The following is a 15,788-nucleotide window of genomic DNA, read 5'->3' as shown; positions in this document are numbered from 1 at the left end:
ACGCAGTAAGGGCGTGTTTCCATATAGCGCGCTTTCAGTCACGCTTATGGAAACACGATTGCAGGGACAGCAGACAGTGCATGGACTGCACTGTCTGTGATTTCCATTCACACGTGGCAATCAGGGCCGGATTTCTGAAAAGGCCACAAAGGCCACGGCCCAGGGCGATAAAATCAGATAAGATAAGAAGGGCGGCATGACTTGGAGAGAGAAGAGGTCATATGTCAAAATTAATCACCTCTTCTGGTCCCTCAGCGCAGCCAGCCAGCGCCCTGCTCTGCACTAATAGCTGAATTCCAGAGTTCCCCAATTCCATCAAGTCTCTCTCTCAATCAACATCTGCTGTCACCTCATCTGATGATCAATTCCTCTTATCATGATCATACAAGTTGATGTGAGAAATACCAGGGATTTACATTACAAAGCAGATAGAACTAAGTTCTGCTGAGTTTTAATGCAGGCATTCAAAGACATCAGTGAACCCTGCTAATTTCTTCACTTTCTCCTTTACAGTTGTGACCCAGCAGCTGTTAATTACACTTTCTTATCTCTAGTCTACTTAAATTTATGGCTTTAGGGTTTTTTTTTCTTCCTAGCCAGCAGTGGTCTCAGTTAACTCTTTCCTGACTCATTTTCTGTTCCTACCATCTATGAGAGGAATAAAAATGCTGTTTGCTTTACTTTCATTGCTAAACTGTCACTGTCACCGGAGCTGTTACTACCTCTATGCTAGTCTGTATAGTTTGGCATCCTTCTCCTTTCCTGTAGCAGTAAAGCATTGTACCATTTTAGCCACAGCGAAAGCAGAGAGTTTTGAATGAGGATGATACCATTTATTAGCTTAAAAGAAAAAAAGTAATCTTTCTGTGAATAAGCCTTCTTAAGACTTTGTTCCTGTATACTGTCAATATGTTAGAGCACACCACCATATGTACTTTCAACATTCAAAAGAGATACATAGATTTTTCAAATATAAATAAATATCATTCAGATGCTTTAAAGTGGAGCTGAACTCTTGCACAGGACAGAAGGAAAACATAGAAAAATCTACCTTGTATTTTTTTAGAGAGCCTGTGTAATTCCCCCTCATCTGTGTCTAATCTGACGTTGTAATTTGATCTCTCCTGTGTCCCCTGACTGCCACAACATCTAAGCTAATTTGAAAGCACAGGATGTTAACAATATGTCTGCTTCCATGAAAGCAGGAAGTAGACACTGCCGATTGATTGCAGGATTTGTATCAGCTGTAACAAAGAAATATTTTTTAAAGGTTATTATGTTATTGTGTATCTTTTGAAGCAGAGAGGAAGTTCTGAGTTCAGGTCCGCTCTAATTACAACCAAACTTCCAAAGTGGGTATTGACAGGATGTTTGCTACTTACCTGTTCTCTGTTTCTCTCCATTGAGCTGTCCTGTCACCTGTTTGTGGCTATGACTGCAGCCAGTCGCACAGAGGACAAAGAAGCAGTGCATGCTCTGGCCACTCACGCTCCCTGTCACCTGTTTGTGGCTCTGACTGCAGCCAGTCTCACAGAGGACAAAGAAGCAGCGCATGCTCTGGCCACTCACGCTCCCTGTCACCTGTTTGTGGCTATGACTGCAGCCAGTCTCACAGAGGACAAAGAAGCAGCGCATGCTTTGGCCACTCACGCTCCCTGTCACCTGTTTGTGGCTATGACTGCAGCCAGTCGCACAGAGGACAAAGAAGCAGCGCATGCTCTGGCCACTCACGCTCCCTGTCACCTGTATGTGGCTATGACTGCAGCCAGTCGCACAGAGGACAAAGAAGCAGCGCATGCTCTGGCCACTTGCGACTTGCGCAAGTTTTCTGCTCCTGCCCAGATGTGCACAGCAACCAACGCCAGTATAGTGTTATGCATTCTTGACAAGTACATATATCAGCGTCATTTCTCAAGTATGCATTCCCAGAACACTATTGGCTGCTGTGCACTTTCGGGCAGGAGCACAAATTGCAGGAATTATTGAGCAGACAGAGCATCCTCTGATTCTTGGCTGAATGGGAGGCAGAGCAGCACAACTGAAATGAGCCCATTCAAACCAATGATCGATAGTCAGTGTTGGTCAGAATGTTTTTTGGTAGTGGTGGTGGTGGCGGGGGGGGGGGGGGGGGCGTTAGATGACAGCAGGCCTAGGGCACTGGAAAGTACAAATCCGGCCCTGGCGGCAATACCGCAGGAACGCCTCACATGGTTTGCTGCATTTCGGGGCGATTCAGCCCGCAATCCCATTCAATGTAATGAATGGGATCGAAAGCTCCGCCCCCGGCGTATGACGCGCAATGCATTAAAGTGGAAACGAGCCCTAAGGGCTTGTTCACACTAAGAGCGATTTTGCTCTTTTTTTAGCGCTGGCAATTTGAAAAATTGCCTTAAAAGCGCTTGTGCAATGGTCGCTTATGTGAGTGGTCTCACATAAGTGATGAGCTTTCTATCCAATTGCAAATGTGGCTCCTGCACCATTTTCTGAGCATTTGCGATTCAATAGAAAGTATAGGGAAATAGCAAAGCGCTTGAAAAAGCGATTTTAAAAGGGAATTTCTGAGCGCTTAACCTCCCTGCCGTTATACAAATTTGCTGCGCACGGCAGGGAGGGTGTTATTTTGCATTTTTTTTTTGTTTAGCATGTAGCTAGCCTAGCGCTAGCTACATGCTTCCCCCCTCCCTGCGGCGTCCCCCCTTAATGCGCCGATCGCCGCCGGCGCATATACCCATCCGGAAATGCCGTTCTGAACGGGATTTCCATGAGGGCTTCCCCCGTCGCCATGGCGACGGGCGCGATGACGTCATCGACGTCGTCAACGTTGTGACGTCAGAGGGAGTCCCGAACCACCCCTCGACGCTGCCTGGCACTGATTGGCCAGGCAGCGCACGGGTCTCGGGGGGGGCAACCTCTGATGCGGCGGGTTGCGGCGAATCGGCGCGGAGCGGCGGCGATCGTACGTTACACGCAGCTAGCAAAGTGCTAGCTGCGTGTAACAAAAAAAAATTATGCAAATCGGCCCAGCAGGGCCTGAGGAATCCTCCGCGGCAGGTTACCCCGAGCTGAGCTCGGGATAACCGGCAAGGAGGTTAAATGAATAAATACATTGTATTTATTCATTTCCAGGTCAAAGAGTTTACTCTGACGTCAGGAAATGAAAAAAATCATCGCTCCACAAAAGGGCTTAGAAAAGTGCTTTTCTAAGGGAAAAAAGCGCTTGTTTAAAATGCTTTAAAAATCACCCTGTAAATCGCTCAGCGCTTGTGATAGCGCTGGCGATTTATAATGTGAACAAGGCCTCAGGGTTTGGACTCAGTTCACACGGTCACTAAAAACATACCGTTTATTAGATCGGAAAGGCAGCAGATAAATGGACATGTTATGGATCTAAGTTTAGGATCAGAAATGTCTAATGTTGGCTGATGGTGTAATGGTTAAGGGCTTTGCCTCTGACGCAGGAGACCAGGGTTCGAATCTCGGCTCTGCCTGTTCAGTAAGCCAGCACTAATTCAGTAGGAGACCTTAGGCAAGTCTTCCTAACACTGCTACTGCCTATAGAGCGCGTCCTAGTGGCTGCTGCTCTGCTCTGGCGCTTTGAGTCCGCAAGGAGAAAAGCGCAATATAAATGTTATTTGTCTTGTCTTGTCTATTGTGAATGGATCCATTCCTTCTGTTCTGATAAGTGGAATACATAAAAAGTCTACATATGGCTGACACTGTGAAGGCTAATTGAATTCAGATGCTACTCGGGCTTCTCTGCCACGGGTTGCCGCTTCTGCTGCTGACGATCCTAGTTGCACACTCAGTGGACCATTAGAATCCTCCTTAGCCTATCACATTGTTAGTGGGTGTGTAAAGATAAGGGCAGTTGGTGCCGTCTGTTTGCTGTTTTTTTTTGCATGCCTGTCAGCAGTAAAGAAGCTGAACTGCAGGCTCACAGAGGATCAAATAACAAGAACAAATTACACAGCGAATATCTGTCATTTCTTGATCTATATTCTACTTATAACGTCTCACGTGTCTTGGTTTGTACAAATCAAATCAAAAATAGCTTTATTGGCATGACCAAGCTTCAATACAGGTATTGCTAAAGCAGGGGGAATGAGGGACATGGGATGGGGTGGGGGTGCAGTGAGTTAGCAGTTTGTAGACATTTGGGGGGGGGGGGTAGTTTACAGTTCATTTATTCTTCCCCTTACTAGTAACGTTCAGTAAAGTTACTCTTTAAAGTAAACTTGAGATTCATTAAAAGGAAGAATTCATCCATACCTGTGGCTTCCACCAGCCCCCTTCGGCCTGATAGCTCCCTCACCGCTGTCCTCCTCCTCTTGGATCCTCTGCTATGGCTTTTGGTAACGTTGGGAGTCAGAGCTTACTGCGCATGAGCGGCCTGGTCGCGCGCATGCACCCCATTTACTCCCGATGCAGGGAGCATGGTGCGCCTGGCGCAGAACGCTCCCGGCCACAGGAGCATGACGGGGGAGTGCACGTGGCAGCACTGCACTTGCGTTGAATGGCAGTTACCAGGAGGATTGTGGAGGAAACAGGAGACGGGGGACTGCGACAAGGAAATGATCAGGCCAAAGGGGGCTGGAGGAAGCCCCAGGTATGAATGGCTTCTTCCTTTTATTTAATCTCAGGTATACTTTAAGTGAGAAACAAACTTCCAATCTAAAATAATAAGGTTATGTGTTACAAAAAAGCTGGCACAAAAGCGGGGTACTTTCTTAGCATAACCAATCTGGTGTCAACTGTTAAATTAATTAAGTATCCTGATTGGTTGCCCTAAAGTGCTCTATTTTTGTTCCATTTTTTGATAATCTGTATGATTATGATAACTTACTGATTAAAAAATAACTGAACTTAACAAAAGTACAGTCATCCTGGTGCCTTCTGGAGTTTTTCTTAGTAGGTATGGAGGTGTCGAACTTCCATCCCATAATGTCCAGCATGACCTGTGACGTGAAGTCAGCTGGCCAGTAAGGATGGAGTTCATTACGGTGACCACATTTGCGAACCCGCGTTCCCAACAGAACACACAGGTTTGCCAAAAGCACTGACTACTAGTTAACTACCAGTACATTGTCAAGGACCGTAATATAAAAACTTGACCCCCACCTTATACTCTCCACTACTAACATAGATGGAGAATGACATCAGGGATTATAGTTCCCTATCTCAGTCAACTCCTATGGATCAAAAGTAGTGATGTGTAGGGTCCACAACCAGTCCAATGGAGCATTTCTTCAGGCTCAGCACTGTGCTTAAAGTATACGAGTCAAACAAAATACAATCAGATTTACTTACCTAGGGATTCCTCCAGCCTCTAGAAGCCTATGTGTCCCTCTCTACAGCTCCTCTCTAATCCAGTATCCTGGGGTCCCCTCCCCTGAGTTCTCCTCCTTAGCGAAAGCTAGCCTGGTCAGCTGCTTCTGTGCCTGTGCAAGCCTGCGCAGAGCACCCCAGCCACGGGACTGCAAATAGCGCGCTACGGAGGGGAACCCAGGAGACTGGCTGACAGAGGAGCTGTGACGAGGGACTTATAGGCTTCTAGGGGCTGGAGGAAGCCCTAGGTAAGTAAATCTGATTTTATTTTCTTTGACTCGTATCCTTTAAAGGATCACTATTGTGAATATATACAGTACATGTAAAATGTACATTTCTCCCAGAGTAAAATGCAAAATGAAATACCTTTTTCCTATGTTGCTGTCAGGTACAGTAGGCAGTAAAAAGCCAACAGATCTGACAGATCTGAGTTTGGAGTAGTCCATCTCCTCATCAGATATTCTCAGCATTACTTTTATTCTTTACAAATGCACTCCCTGCAAAGGACCTATACAAAAATTTCAGCCAGCCTTCTTATATGTTTGCAAACTGTGGGGTTGATTCACAAAGGTTACTTATTTTTCACCTTAACTGTAAGGAGTGCTAATGCAGGAGATAAACAAAAAAGGAGAGATAATTTACGAGATAAATAGATAAGGAGAGCAAAACCATGCGTTATGTCAAATAAGGAGAGCTAAACCATGAGCACGTCAAATAAGGAGAGCTAAACCATGCGTTATGTAAAATAAGGAGAGCTAAACCATGAGCATGTCAAATAAGGAGAGCTAAACCATGAGTTATGTCAAATAAGGAGAGCTAAACCATGAGTTATGTCAAATAAGGAGAGCTAAACCATGAGTTATGTCAAATAAGGAGAGCTAAACCATGAGTTATGTCAAATAAGAAGAGCTAAACCATGAGTTATGTCAAATAAGGAGAGCTAAACCATGGGTTATGTCAAATAAGGAGAGCTAAACCATGAGTTATGTCAAATAAGGAGAGCTAAACCATGAGTTATGTCAAATAAGGAGAGCTAAACCATGCGTTATGTCAAATAAGGAGAACTAAACCATGAGTTATGTCAAGTAAGGAGAACTAAACCATGAGTTATGTCAAATAAGGAGAGCTAAACCATGAGTTATGTCAAATAAGGAGAGCTAAACCATGAGCATGTCAAATAAGGAGAGCTAAATCATGAGTTATATCAAATAAGGAGAACTAAACCATGAGTTATGTCAAATAAGGAGAACTAAACTATGAGTTATGTCAAATAAGGAGAGCTAAACCATGAGTTATGTCAAATAAGGAGAGCTAAACCATGAGTTATGTCAAATGAGCAGAGCTAAATCACGAGTTATGTCAAATGAGCAGAGCTAAACCATGATTTAAGTTAGATAAGGAGAGCTAAACCATGATTTAATCACTTCAGGACCATAGGCTTACACCCCCCTAGTGACCAGGCTATTTTTTATAATTCAGGCCACTGCAGCTTTAAGGGTTTGCTGCAGGGCCATACAACTCAGCACACAAGTGACCCCCCCACCCCCCTTTTCTGCCCACCAACAGAGATTTCTGTTAGTGGGCTCTGATTACTGCTGCCATGTTTTTGTTTTTAATTTGTTTATTTGAGTTTATAAAATAAATTTGAGTATTTTTTCCCCCCCTCCCTCCCGAGTGACATGGCTGTCTCAGTACAGCACTGCCACAGATCGCAGCGCTGTACAATGTAAATAGATGGCCGTTTCGCCGTCTAACAGTCTCCTAGCGGCGATTGCCTCTGGGAGACTGATCTCCTGCAAAACCATTTGACGTTAGGCGGTCCTGGGGCTGCCACCCTCCCGACGCCAATCAGCGTTAGGTGGAGGGGGTTAAGTTAGATAAGGAGAGCTAAACCATGAGTTAAGTTAGATAAGGAGAGGTAAATTATGAGTTAAGTCATTTAAATTGAACCTTAAGTCTATTAAAAAAAATGAGATTTACTCATCTGGGGCTTCCCTCAGCCCCCTGCAGCTGATCGGTGCCCTCGCAGTCCCGCTCCGATGCTCCAGGACACGCCGGCGAACACTTCCGGTTTGGCCGTCACCGGCCGACAGGCATGGGAACGCGAGTGGTTCTTCGCGTTCCCAGCCATATCGCCCCTTATGCTGCTATTGCGGCATAGGGGGCGATATTATGGCTGGGAACGCGAATAATCACTCGCGTTCTCATGCCTGTCGGCCGGTGACGGCCAAACCGGAAGTGTTCGCCGGCGTGTCCTGGAGCATCGGAGCGGGGCTGCGAGGGCACCGATCAGCTGCAGGGGCTAAGGGAAGCCCCAGATGAGTAAATCTCATTTTTTTAATAGACTTAAGGATCACTTTAAGGAGATAAATTGTGAGTTAATAAATAAGGTGAGATAATTTAACAGAAAAGATTTGTGAATCATGCCCTATTTCAGCAGTTGGACTGAGCAACTGCAGTTCAGTAAGTGCTTTTTAAAATAAATAAATCCCTTAGAATCCCCAATGAGGAGATGGACTAGTCCAAAAAGCTGTCAGAACTGTCAAATTTTGACCACCTACTGTAACTGAAATGTACATTCATACAGTACGTATGTATTTTAAATTCTACATATTTTCATGATAATTGTCCTTTAAAGTCCAAACTTTATTATAAACACACGAAAAAAGATTCAGACACTGCCAACAAACTTCCATGCTATTACAGATCCGATACATAACTGTACAGTATAAACACCATCAAAATAAAGCCAATTATTGCTTCGAGTAGGTGCAAAGAGAATCAGAACTTAGAGTGCAATATGGTCAATGTTTTGGATACGCCATCCATTTTTTTATATTTATATGGCTCACTAATCTCAGCCTCCAATCACATTACATTAATATCCCTTGCCATTGACCAATTACATTATCTCTGACAGAGAGGAGGTAGTGGAGCTGATGGGTAACAAAATACTAAACTAACAGTCATATTTGAAAAAATTAAACTAGAAAGGAAAGTGGGCGTGGTTACAGATAATGGCAATTGGTGCTGTCTACTTTTTTTTTCATCTGCCAGTAGTAAATATGATGACGTACAGGCTCATTGTGGATCAAACAACATGAACAAATTACATGGTGAATACTTTTGCACTTTTCAATTCTCATTTTGCAATGTATTGATTGTATTTTTTCCCCCACTACTATTTTTCGGGAAAAGTTTGTCTTTAAAGTGATTGTAGTGACAGACTGGCCCACCATGTGACCACATGGCCTCACTGGCTAGTAATGTATAGAACAGGAACGTTTTAACAGCATAAAATACTATTGAGAACTTCGGGGGTACATGCATTTCTGAACTTCGTATGTAAGTAGTTAGCCTTTAATCCAGGGGAGCACTGCCACCCAGTGGCTTTTACAGGTATGTGTTAAAGTACAACTTGTGTTTTTATTTTCAGCTCCAGTGTTGTTTCCTAACTTTAAAGCAAGTCTGAAGCGTAAAAAAAAAAATACTTACCTAAGGAGAGGGAAGGGTCTGGGTCCTATAGAGCCTTCACAATCTCCTCATTCCCTGCAGGTTCCTCCATTTGAATCTCCCACCGCGGGAGACTGCGGAAGTTTTCAGAAGCACTCGGGCTCCTGAAGACCGGCGGCTCTGTACTGCACACGAGAGAGGTTGCTTGCGGGTGCGCACTAAAGTGTGCTTCCGTAGACAACCAAAGTCAGCCCAATGTGGAATAGAGTCGTAGACTGCTAACCGGGAGCCTGCCGCGGAATGCGGGACCGGTTGGAGACCAGGAAGGCTCTATAGGACCCAGAGCCTTCCCTCTCCTTAGGTGAGTATCTGTTTTTTTTTCCTTTCAGACTCCCTTTAACCTTTGCCTAAAGCTATGTGTGCACTATATTATATAGATTAGATATAAATATTGAATCTATCAAATATCAATTGAAAAAGGAAGACGCATTGATTGATGTATAGCAAGAAGATCAACCATTGCTTGGAACTGAGCCAATTAAATTTCCTTCCAATAGAATTTGATTGGCCTAATTCAAGAGCTGAATACAATGTGCATGCAAGCCAGAAGTAGCATCTCATTGACTCTCAACAGACCACACCAATAAAGAACCGAATAAGAATAAATAAATTAATAGACAGCTAGATTGTCTCAACAAGACTGTAATACTTCCCTGAGGCAGGACGAAATAGACTTCAGAGAATGGACAGACCAATGAGGAGTTAAAGAGAATCTGTAAGTTAAAAAAGTGCCCTTATGGGGTGCTGACCTCGAGAGGGGGAAAATTCTGAATCCTAATGAGGCTTCCTCCAACCTCATGTGTAGTACAGCGCTGGCTCCACCAAAAAATCCACAGAGAGATGCGCTCAGGTGCTGTAGTGCATGCAACACGCAGCGATATTCATCTTTGGGATCCAGCGGAGGCATAGTACAATCTTCCCCTTCAGGCTTCGGCGCAAATAGCCAAGCCCGAATGCGTCCGCTGTACTGCGCAGGTGCGAGAGACTTGCACAGTACAACGGACCTGATCGGGCTCGGCTATTTCTGCTGGAGCCCGGCGAGGGGGTGGAAGAGATAATATATACTATGCCTGCGCTGGATCCCAAAGATATCTATCGTCACATTCTGCTGTCCGGGGGTCCCAGCGTTGGATCCAGGCTGCACAGGATAAAGGGAGAAGCCTTTAGGATCCAGTGGCTCTTTTTCTTACAGGTTTTCTTTAAATGAACTACATTTCAAGTTGACGCTTCTTCGATGTTAAATTCATGCAGCTTGGAAATGGATCAATTAAATGCAGCAGCTGATTATTTGAGTCATCCTGTTCTGGGGTTGATCAGTGAGATGCAAATAATTCAAAGTTGAAGAAAATTGTTATGCTTGTGTTATTTCTATTTATGTAGCTTGAAAATGGACCAGACAATGACACAGCAGCATTTAGTTGGTTATTTTCAAACCACCTATCACTACCTAGCCTATTCACAAACAAAAACAAGCTGTGCAACAGTCCGATGGAGGATTTGGGCATGGAGTGGGGCATTAAATATTATCACTATTGTGGCTTTGATATATTGTCATGAATGAAATCTACTGCAATATCCAGAAACACCACTAGGTGGCGCAGTTATTGTTATTCACAGTTCCTTTTTTTATACTCCTTTTGTTGTATGTTCCCCTCTCTATGATTCAGCATTAAAAGAAAAATGTATTCTCTTTCTTCTTTTGTGGAAAACCTCTTAGGCTATCCAGAGCCTCCTCTAGCTCACTTATCTAAAGTAGGGGCCCTCTTTACCTGATTGACTCAGTCCAAGTCGACTATGTTCCTTCTGGCCGCCGCTCCCAGTCATGGGTGAATAAGGTTTGTGCATGCTCCCAGTCGTAGGTGAGTAAGGTTTGCGCATGGTCTCAGTCATAAGTGAGTAAGGTTTGCGCATGCTTCCAGTTGTGGGTGAGTAAGGTTTGCGCATGCCCCAATCGTAGGTGAGTAAGCTTTGCGCATGCCCCAATCGTAGGTGAGTAAGGTTTGCCCATGCTCCCAGTTGTTGGTGAGTAAGGATTGCGCATACACCAAGTTGTAGTTGAGTAAGGTTTGAGCATACTCCAAGTCATCGGTGAGTAAAGAATGTGCATGCCCAGTAGAACAAATTATGCAACTTTTTTTTTATTTGGGTAACAAGACAAGACACTAAACATTTATATTGTGCTTTTCTCCTGGAAAACTGAAAGCACCAGAGCTGCAGCCACTAGGATGTGCTCTATAGGCAGTAGCAGTGTGAGGGAGGTCTGCTGAATAGGTGCTGGCTTACTGAACAGGAACAGCTGAGATTGAAACCTTGGTCTTCTGTGTCAAAGGCAGAGCCCTTAACTAGTACACTATGCAGTACACAAGTATACTTTAAAAAGAAACCGTAACTAAGAACTTAACTTTATCCCAATCAGTAGCTGATACCCCCTTTTACATGAGAAATCTATTTCTTTTCATAAACGAATCATCGAGGGGCTCTGTATGCCTGATATTGTGGTGAATCCCCTCCCACAGGAATCTATGAGGACCATGGTCCTGGCAGTTTCCTGTGTGTGAACCTCGTTGCATTGTGGGAAATAACTTACTGTGTACAGCTGTTTCCAACTGCCAATAAAGCAAACAACATCTCCTTCCAGTTACATCACCTGCCAGCAGTAAAAATGTCACCATGTGTTAAATGTCTGAATGTAAATCAGGGAGAGGAAAGATTTTACAATGGCCAACCACTGACTGAATAATTTTGACATAATTATTGTAAAAAATGAAGCACTTTTTATTACATTATGTTCACTGGAGTTCCTCTTTAGCATTGTTAAAGGTTATTCTACAGTGTAGTAGCCTGTGACTTACCAATCCCTGGAATGTATTATACTTGCTGGGTTTCATGCTTTGATAACTCCTGCTTCCAGGAAAAACGTTTTGGATGGTATGGTAAGAGGTTAGAACCTTTGCTTACAGTCTTCTGTCCTCATCTGTGAGAATGTCCTGTCCATCACTTCCTGTACTCAAAGGAAATGGGGGAAATTTCTCCAAGTATGAGACTGGAAAAAATACAACTTTCTTCTAAATTGCAGAATTGTTAGAATCCCTGACTAGTTTTTATTCCTCTGCCTCATTTCCTGTCCCCAGGACTAATTAAGGTCACAAAACACCAGAAACAAGAAATAAGGTAAGAATTGCTCACATGAGGTTATAGACAGCAGTAGAACCCCCAAACCTTTCTAACCCTATTCTACACTAACTAAAACTAGAATTTAAAAAAATGAATTGGGATTGGGACTTAACCATGCTGCAAAGGACAACTGAAGTGAGCGACATATGGTGGCTGCCATATTTATTTACCTTTAAATAAAACCATTGCCTGGCTGTCCTGCTGATCTTTCTGCTCAGTAGTGTCTAAATGACACACCTGAAACACGTATGCAGCTAATCTTGTCACATATTCATCAGAAACACCCGATCTGCTGCATGCTTGTTCAGGGTTTATGGCTATAAGTATTAGAGGCGGAGGATCTGCAGGATAACCAGGCAATATGCATTGTTTAAAAGAAAATAAAAGGGAAGCCCCCATATCCCTCTCACTTCAGGTTTCCTTTAAGAGGTCACTTTTTTGTTTGCTAAAACATTTTGGAGTAAATTCTGTTTGCTAGAATTGTCCATGGTTTGCGTGACCCATGCATATCAGGTAATTCAACAAATCTGATGATAGACAGGATAAATATATGTATAATGGTTTTCAGCAGGATCATCCACACGGCAACTTAAGCAGGTGCCTAGGGCCTAGGGAGTGTCAATAGGCCCAATTTCTAACTTCTCTGACCCCTCTTCACTTCAGATTACCAGAAGGACCACAAGGGGGAGCCAAAGCTGCTACCTTGCTTAGGGTCCTTTTTTATGTTAACCCATTTCTGATGGTTCATCCTTATTTTCCTATGAATATTGACATGGTATATAATCAATCAATATCATCTGAACAGGGCCGGTTCTCTCATGAAGCCAGGTGAAATATTTGCATCAGGCGCAGAGGTTACGGGGGCACCATGTTTGGACTGTGTTTACACTAGCAGCATGCAGTCAGAGTGGGAGGAGAAGCGAGAGGAGAGCGAGGTGAAGAGGTCATCATTGGGAGAAAGCAGCTTGTCATGCTGTGTGAGGAGTCTGACAGTGAGTGAGGAGGGGGGAGGCCGGAGATCAGCAGTGTTTCATTTGACTTGCACGGCAGAAGGGAGGAGGTGGCACTGCTGTCCTGACTGAGGAGGAATGGAGTGGCTGAGGGGGAGCAGTTTGTTTGTCATAGACTCACAGCTAGCCAGTGAGCTGAGCTGGCTGTGTTGAGCTGCAGCATGTCATGTGATGTGGGAACATTAAATGTAGCAGATTAAATTGTTGGGTGCTGTGCGATCATTCCAAATCGGGAAGGGCGAGGGGGGGGGGGGGGGGCACATCCTCACAAGTTTGCCTCAGGCAGCAAAAAGTCTAGAACTGGCCCTGCATCTGAATGACCCTTGTACCCATTTGTAGAGGGTAAAATGTAACAAAGAAGAAGACATGCAGAGTTAGGGCTCTTTTCCACTGAGCGAGATTCAGTTTGAATCACAAAACGCCATTTTTATTTAAATCGCTAGGGTTGGTAATTTAAAATGGGAATCACGGAAAGTATTTTCAATTTCCGTGATTCAATTTTATGTGAAGCATAATCACTTTTTGGAGCGATTTTACCTGCAATTGAGGTTCAATGTTAAAAGATAAATACATGATTAGAGATGTCGCGAACCTCCGATTTTCGGTTCGCGAACCCCGTTTGCGAACCTTCGCGGAAGGTTCAGTTCGCGTAAAAGTTTGCGAACCGCAATAGACTTCAATGGGGAGGCGAACTTTGAAAAATAGAAAAAAGTATGCTGGCCACAAAAGTGATGGAAAAGATGTTTCAAGGGGTCTAACACCTGGAGGGGGGCATGGAGGAGTGGGATACATGCCCAAAGTCCCGGGGAAAAATCTAGATTTGACGCAAAGCAGCGTTTTAAGGGCAGAAATCACATTGAATGCTAAATTGCAGGCCTAAAGTGCTTTCAAACATCTTGCATGGGTATACATCAATCAGGGAGTGTAATTAGAGTTCTGCTTCACACTGACACACCAAACTCACTGTGTAACGCACCGCAAACAGCTGTTTGCGTAGTGACGGCCGTCTGGACTGGTGCGCACCGTGGCCAGAGTGTAGGCCGTGGCGTTTTTCAAGCCCATATGGTCGCCGGGCTGTGGTAGCTCAATGATAGAACAACAGTGACTGTCCAGCTGATCAAATTTGGTCTGACCACAATAAGCAAACAACCTTATTATCTTTTGTTTGCCACCCCCACCCGAGACACTCATATAGCCGGCGGTCATTGCTTCATTGTGATACGCAAGCCCCTTCACCGCGGCAAGGTAATGATCACGAAGGTGGATGGGCACATGTACATGCCTTTTGTTTTTTTGTTGCAGCCGCCCGCAGTGCAGCCAGAAAAATTAGCCAGGCATGTACACGCACCAGAAAAATTAGTGTAGCGGCCGCTGCTAGCAGCGGCCTTAAAAATTCAGGAATCCGCCTAGAGTCCTGGACCCTGTTGGTGGTGGCGGAGAAGGCAAGCGGCCTGCAGGCAGAGATGCTGTGTGTGGGGACTGACTTAGTCTTTGGTCGTGCAGTAGCCCTCCGTGATCCATTCCTCATTCATTTTGATAAAGGTCAGGTACTGAACACTGTCGTGACTTAGGTGACTTCTCTTCTCAGTAACTATGCCTCCAGCTGCACTGAAGGTCCTTTCTGACAGGACGCTTGCGGCAGGGCAAGATAGAAGTTGTATGGCAAATTGGGACAGCTCTGGCCACAGGTCAAGCCTGCACAACCAGTAGTCCAAGGGTTTATCGTCGCTTTTCACAGTGTCTACATCCACACTCAAGGCCAGGTAGTCGGCTACCTGCCGGTCCAGGCGTTGGTGGAGGGTGGATCCGGAAGGAATATGGTGAGGAGTTGGACTAAAGAACGTCCGCATGTCCGACATAACCCTGAGATCGCTGCAGCGTCCTGTCCTTGCCTGCGTGGACTTGGGAGGAGGAGGGTTACTGCCAGTGGTACCTTGATTGCGTTGTGCAGCCACATCACCCTTAAACGCATTGTAAAGCATCATCGACAGCTTGTTCTGCAAGTGCTGCATCCTTTCCGCCTTGTGTTGAGTTTGTAACAGGTCCGCCACTTTGTGCCTGTACCGAGGGTCTAGTAGCGTGGCCACCCAGTACAGGTCATTCGCCTTGAGTTTTTTGATATGGGGGTCCCTCAACAGGCTGGACAACATGAAAGTGGACATCTGCACAAAGCTGGATGCAGACGTACTCTCCATCTCCTCTTGCTCTTCCTCAGTGACGGGATGCAACTCCTCTTCCTCCCCCCAGCCACGAACAATACCACGGGAACGTGGAGCAGCAAAAGCCCCCTGTGACGGCTGCCGCGGTTGTTATTCTTCTGCCGCCTCTTCCTCCTCCACAGAAACACCTTCCTCATCATCACCATCATCAGAGTCTGACTCCTCTCCTTCCCCACACGACTCCTCTTCTTCCTCCTCCTGCCCCCTCTGTGCTGCCGCAGGTGTTGTGGAAACACCGGGTTCGGATGTAAATGGCTCCCACGACTCCTGCTGCCGTAACTCTTCTCGTTCACGCTCCTCCACAGCTGTATCCACCACTCTACGCACGGCACTCTCCAGGAAGTAGGCGTAGGGGATCAAGTCGCTGATGGTGCCCTCATCGCGACTCACCAGTTTGGTCACCTCCTCAAAGGGCTCCATGAACCTGCATGCATTTCGCATCAGTGTCCAGTTGTTGGGGCACAACATCCCTATCCTCCCAGATTGTGTCCTTGTACTGTAATGATGGTGTAATGGTTAAGGGCTCTGCCTCTGACACAGGAGACCA

The 15,788-nt window shown here is 45.1% G+C and overlaps 1 protein-coding gene and 1 long non-coding RNA gene across 8 annotated transcripts in view; one reads left to right on the top strand and one right to left on the bottom strand.

The window, feature by feature from the left end:
• Positions 1-15,788, top strand: part of LOC137525016 (uncharacterized) — a 410,675-nt gene that overhangs the window by 5,878 nt on the left and 389,009 nt on the right. The window lies entirely within an intron of this gene.
• The window catches only part of TANK (TRAF family member associated NFKB activator), a 118,015-nt gene that overhangs the window by 79,104 nt on the left and 23,123 nt on the right, over positions 1-15,788 (bottom strand). The gene's annotated exons all lie outside the window — the stretch shown is intronic.

This window comes from Hyperolius riggenbachi, chromosome 7 (assembly GCF_040937935.1).
Source record: "Hyperolius riggenbachi isolate aHypRig1 chromosome 7, aHypRig1.pri, whole genome shotgun sequence".
Lineage (NCBI taxonomy): Eukaryota > Metazoa > Chordata > Amphibia > Anura > Hyperoliidae > Hyperolius > Hyperolius riggenbachi.
Note: the sequence above shows the minus strand (reverse complement) of the source record. Positions and strands in the feature narration are given on the sequence as shown.